This window comes from Varroa jacobsoni, unplaced genomic scaffold, assembly GCF_002532875.2.
Source record: "Varroa jacobsoni isolate VJ856 unplaced genomic scaffold, vjacob_1.0 scaffold_626, whole genome shotgun sequence".
NCBI classification, from domain to species: domain Eukaryota; kingdom Metazoa; phylum Arthropoda; class Arachnida; order Mesostigmata; family Varroidae; genus Varroa; species Varroa jacobsoni.
In genome coordinates, this window is record NW_019213528.1 from 451,686 (window position 1) to 457,914 (window position 6,229).

General features: G+C 40.5%; 1 protein-coding gene across 5 annotated transcripts in view; it reads left to right on the forward strand.

Moving 5' to 3' along the window:
* The window catches only part of LOC111262087 (lysosome membrane protein 2), a 49,053-nt gene that overhangs the window by 5,221 nt on the left and 37,603 nt on the right, over positions 1–6,229 (forward strand). The gene's annotated exons all lie outside the window — the stretch shown is intronic.

Below are 6,229 nucleotides of genomic sequence, written 5' to 3' on the forward strand. Positions count from 1 at the left end.
GCCATAGTAAAAGCACGGCAGGAAAGCGGTCCATTCGGTGGACGGTGAACGTATTCGAAAGTTCATCTTTACATGCACGATTACAATCTACCACTGCGATCGCTCATAGCAGACCGCCGACGTACTACACTTCATCAAAAAGACGGAAGAAAAATTTTCCTAAAAAACATCTTCTTTCCTAGTTATATCGCTTTTATCGTTTCGCCTCACACGATACCAAAATGACCGTCTATGAATTTCAATTGATTCAGTTTCCCACGGCTGTATTCCACTTGTTGATTTCACTATGGAGCAAACGTTGGGATATAAGTCACGACTGTTACACAAATGTGCCGTCTGGTCGAGCATAGAACGAGACGCGGATCCACAATAAGAACTGCAAAGCGCTATAGATTAGTACGCGCTTTCTGTGTTTTACGGTGTTGCTGCTAGCGATAGCCTGGTTCTGCTGAAAGGGCGATACGTGTCTGGCGATGCGTCAAATTTCTGTATTCTGTATGTTCTGGATTAATTCACCATCGTCATGGTGCGCTACAGAGCGAAATGTACATAGGGAAAAAAAACTCTGCCGTCGTACAGAACATTTCAGCTATCAGCGATCAAGCCAATGTTCAGACTTCGACGCCGTACGTGCCAGGATTCCGTGTGTTTCGGCAAGGCTGTACTTTCGATGGGGCGACCTCCCCTTCCACCGTCGCACCGCCGATGTTCAGACAGAACGAAAACTGTGTGGGTTATCTTCGGGATCAATTTAGTTCCTCGTTACAATATTCGCTTACGTCGATAATGGCTCGCAGACAACTATTCTGAACTCACATACACGAACCACTTATAGATGGGGGCTTAAAAAGGTCTTACGCAATGCAAAAACTCCGATATGTGTATTTAACGGTTCGTGGTGTACTGATAAGACAGATGATTTGACCTTCAGCATCGCAAGTTCGAACAGAGGCTCAGACACCTGATCGTCAGCTGTGTACATTAAGAAAGCGTCAATCAGTCATGTAAATAGTTCAGACGATAGATACGAAACGCTATGTAGCCAGCTCATCGCTGCTATGGCTGTCCGCTATATGCCGCTGGCAGTGCGAAGCAGTAACGAATTTCGAACCGAAGCTGGTAACTTCATGATTCGGTTTTTGACAAAATAAAATCGCCATCAATTGCTTCATGTGGCGATGCCACCTTTATCGAACGAAACGAAGTCGGATGCAAAAGCTGATTGGTCGCGACAAATGAGGGACAGAACGTGCCTCAGTCCATGATTCGATAACGCTTGATCTCATCCAATAGTAGATAGCGAGTCTCGTAAACATAAGCTTGTTTACAGGATGACTGTCAGCTATGCGCTTATGTAAGTTGACTGAGTGTAAGTGCAATTCCACCTGTGTTCCACATAATAGAAAGTTCGAAAATCGAAATAGTTCTCTCAGGTTTAGGCACATAATCTCTATTCACATATGAAAGCCAAAGGAGATCAATTTGAGAGAGACACGTAGATTGGGCGATGAAGATCTGAGCGAGACACGTATAAAAACGTTGTTCGAAGTTAAGGGTTAACACCTTCGAGTAGATAGCGTATACAACTGGAGAAAATGGTTAAGATAGTTCTATGTTTTGTCGATGCTGACAAAATTGTTACTGGGTCGAAACCTGCTAAGGCAGCTGGTCATTTTCGTCACGACTGTAAAAGTGGGCAAAATTCAGTCAACGCTAACATCACTACCGGAACTCTCCATCAAGTGCATTGTTAGTGCCGGTGCGCAGAAGGTCACATGAATTAGATGTTAGCCATGTTTGAGGCCCTCTTGGTAAACTATGAACAAGAAACCCCTTTCTACTGCAGAAACAACAGGCATAACTATGTTGCTCTGATCGTGGAAGGGCAGATAGCCTAACATGGTGCGACTGGTTGCTGGTGGAACCTTACTCCAACTTTTGCCCCACCCTAAACAGGAGGTATAACAACAACAATTTATTCCAATTTACGCTAATAGCTGTTATTTATATAAATCTAAACAAATATTTTGATCAGTTGAATTATTTGGGTACAAGCAATACATTGCAGGATGTACAGTAACGGTATTGTGGCACCAACGTGTTTAGAGAACCGCGCATCCATCTAGGCTATTTACTGTTTCTGAAGGCATAAGTCTGAAGACATCATTCATTCATGTTTTGAGCAATTTACCTCAGTGCGCTATAACGACACGCATTGATGAAACAGTCCATTCCATTAGATGCCTTAACTGCAGAATGATTGTTGTTTTAGCTCCAGGTTGGTCAGGCTGTCATTTAGTGCTCACGTGGCAGCCTTCCTTGAATTTCCATCGACAACTACAACAAAGCCTTACGAGCTACGACGGTGTGACACGAGCGTAATATCAACAACGTCAGGACACCCAATGCACTGTATCTCTGCATGACGAAATCCTTCAGCAAGGTACCTATTGATCACCGAACAAAGCTGCCGGCTAAACTTCGTCCATGGGACTCTAGCAGACGACGCATCCTGTACGCAAAACAAGTCAAATGATACGCGAGCGTCAACCTTTCATTGCTATCCACACAAAATACTGTCGCGGTAAACAAAGGCCAGTAGACGTCGCTAACGGCAACGGTGGGCGAGTTATTTCCGTCAACGGCCATCCTTAACCCCCACAAACGATGTCTGAAGTCGAGTTCTTATAGCAAGGTGGAATCCCTGAAATGTGAAATGATGTTACTTTGATTGGAAATCACCCTTCCTTGTCTATATTGAAATACTACTGTGTGACTGATTACACGTAAATGTATAGGGAAGCAAATCTATGCTATTTATTATCTTAGAGATCTTGCAATGCAGTTGAAGATTAGTAATGATCAATTCATAGACTATAGAACCCTTCGTATTTTTCTGATGACCTGTGCATTTCAAAGAGCTTAATGTCACTGAAGTGTTTTAGTCCTTTCAAAAGAGAATCGCCACTTCGAAACGAAGATCACTATCAAGTAAGAGTACACGACTCTCAGAAGTCACCGGTATTAGTTCGAAGCTTAGGCACCGACGTGCTGGCAGCCGGATCGCGCTTCTAACCACCAAATTCAAAATGCAGTTTTATGTCCTTTTCGACGTCAGAATTTTTCAATCTGGCAATGGGTGTCAACGCTATTTTGAGCTCAATATGTTTCAACTAGTTTTATATCCAATCGAACCGCTATGATCGTAGCACGTTTCATGGTACTGCCAAAAAAAACATACATACGACATAACCTGAGCCATTGCATCGGCTCTACGGTCAGGGCATCGTAGGCGATAATCTTTTACTCAAGGCCAATAAAGAAAAAACCTTTAAACAAACATATTCGATAGTACAACGTATGTTCATAGAATTAATGTCACTACATTATGACAGCTTGTGCGTAGAGCAAGGGTTTCCGGGTAACCTAGTATCAGGTCTGCCGTTAGAACGATGGTTGATCAAGTGCTGACTATACCTACTTGACCAGATCACTCAGACAGCTACTCTGGATACTTTCTTCCCATTAGCGTGCTTCATCACCGAAAATGCAGAAATAGTGTAATATCTGTGCGCTTGTTTCGATAATGATATACATATATATTTAAGATACATCTTTGTCGCTGTTCATTGATAGTTGCTTGACAAGTTAGCATTCGTCTATAGTTGAAGGGAAATTCCGCTCCATTCATGTACTTACAGCGTACCGTGCCGTCGCTCGACTCATTACCACTTCCTGTTTATAAGGAAACTTTCCGTTTTGAAAAATGTTTTCTTTAGTGTTTGTTTTCGATAGACAGAAAAATCGAATAGGTACTCTAAGAATGAAGTCGATTTTCGTAGACATTCCAGAGAACAACCCGGTAAGCAATCGAAAGGTTTATTCCCTTTGCTAGTTCTATAAAAGCTTCAAGCCTAGGTATTGTACTGTATGTTTTTCACCATGAAGGTCAAATGTGATTCCGACATGATACAAATTTGGGGTCAACCGACGAATGGTCTTGATTGGTAGGGGCATTGTTTTGGAAATAGACGGGACTCAGTTGGCTGCTAGATTACAATTGTGCTGCCAAGAGTAGGAAAACGCTAAGGGCAAAAAAAATTAGTGGTACTAATAATTTTCGAATACATGCTTACATAAAAGAGTAGACACCACGTACAATATAAACCCACACCTTTTTTTCTAAACAGCAAAAAAAAAACATTAAATCTAGCACCGAAGACTTTGTTCATCTAAAAAACCTCTAGTTCTGGAAAATATAGAAAGTAGTCTTTAGCCTACAATGTGGAGCATTTACATCGGGAACTTCTTATGGATTCTTTCCAAGACTGTCTTTAGGCAAGAATAGATTCCTCAGCGATTTCCTTGCGTGTGCTAGAAGCGTCACTCCTGATAGTCATGCTTGTTCAGCGTAACAACCTTTCACATCAATTAAGAAGATTTACATTACCCAGTAAACATTTCCAGACAATTTCTTCCTCGATCCACAAGAAACACCTTCGTGATCGTACTCGTGCGTTGAAGTGGCGCTCAAACACGCTATATAGCAAAAAGGCAAAAGGCCGCAAACAGCGCGAACAATCTTAAAAGGACTAACTGTTGGAGTACGTCTGAAGCTACCAACTAATGTTTTCGTTCCCAAAATGGCCATTAGGTTTCACATCAATATTCCGAAAAATATCAAAAATAACTTTCTAATACACTTCAATTATTTTTTGAGCCATTCAAATATCAGCTTTATTAAGAATCTGCCGATTTGTTTCATAGAATTCTTCCTAGGATTTTTCAAAAGCCGTATAAAAACTGACAATAACGTCAACCATCAATTGCTGGCGGTTTTTAGGAGAAAGCAAGTAAGTAAGTTTCTAGCTTGAAATGCAGACAACTCCGAAAAGAGCTCTATATTTAGATTTTTAAATTTATACTCACGTATAAAAAACTAAAATCTGCGCATTTTTTAAGATGTTTTTCTTGGAATGCTTACGAGGCGCATAGCAGAATCCACCGAGTGAAGTGCAATGGTAAGGTACAGGGTACATTTCTTTCAAAAGTTGAAGTTACTTATCATTAATGCAAAAACTATTAGGAAAGAATCAAAACAAACCGCTGCTCTTTTTCAGTGTTATGTATAAGGACATCAGTAAAAATGTCCTGTGCCACTATAGAATAGATACTGAACTTGTCATAAGAACAGTGGATTTAGAGTTTAATGTGCAAGTTAAATAAAAATATCAAAAAATCCGCCAATGATGTCTCTGGTGATAGCAAAGCGCGAGCTTCTTGTGTATTTGTTAGGAAAACATGGCGGTCCGTTTGTGTATAAGCCGCAATTGGATTAAAGAATATGGGAATAGATCATTTTAGATAGAATGTATAATTCCAGGGTTCCAGGTGCGGTTCCGCTGTTGAGCACTGCTTGAGACCTTCCACTCCAACTTATTACTACTATACGAAATGTTATAATAAGTAAGTATGAAGTAAATAATAATTCAGTCGAAGGTTCGTGTAGATTGTAAAGCAACTCCCCTATGAATTTTCATATATCGATTTATTGATCGGAAACAATTAGATACTCGCCGAAAAAAAAAAGCAGTACACAATAATTGAAAGTTTTTGGCGCATGGTTTGTTGGTTTTGATTGAGACCAGTATCGGTGTAGATTATCGTAAGCTTTACCAATGAAGCAAAATCCAAAAATGAGCATTGCAATGATCGTTCTACATTTGTTTCCGTCCCATTTTCTAGGTGGAGCTGAACGACTACATGTGCGTGTGTGTGCGTTATATCTACTATTGAGCTCCATTATCAAAAACAGACAACAACAAAAAAAAATCTTAAAAAAAAGTTGTGCTCGCTCCGTCACATAATAGCTTACAACAGGGTGCTTCCAGACACACTCGATCGAAATTCAGAAGCGACAAGAAATATGTAAAAATAACTGTAGTTAATACAATTTCAATGATGGATATACATGATCCGGCAGTAGCCTATAGGAGAACAGGAAGAGAGAAGTTACTTATTACGGCTGGCGCGGATAAGAGTAAGCTTGATAGCCAGGGTCAGGGTCGGCTCATCGAAGACTTAAATATTCTGTGACTTAAATATAGTTAAATATTCTGGTGACGTTATTTAGAGCAAAATTAATGACTCTGCTAGTATGACCGATCCAGCCATCATGAATAGCTTGTGAATCTTTTTCATATGCTTATGTGACATGGGCGGGCTGTTA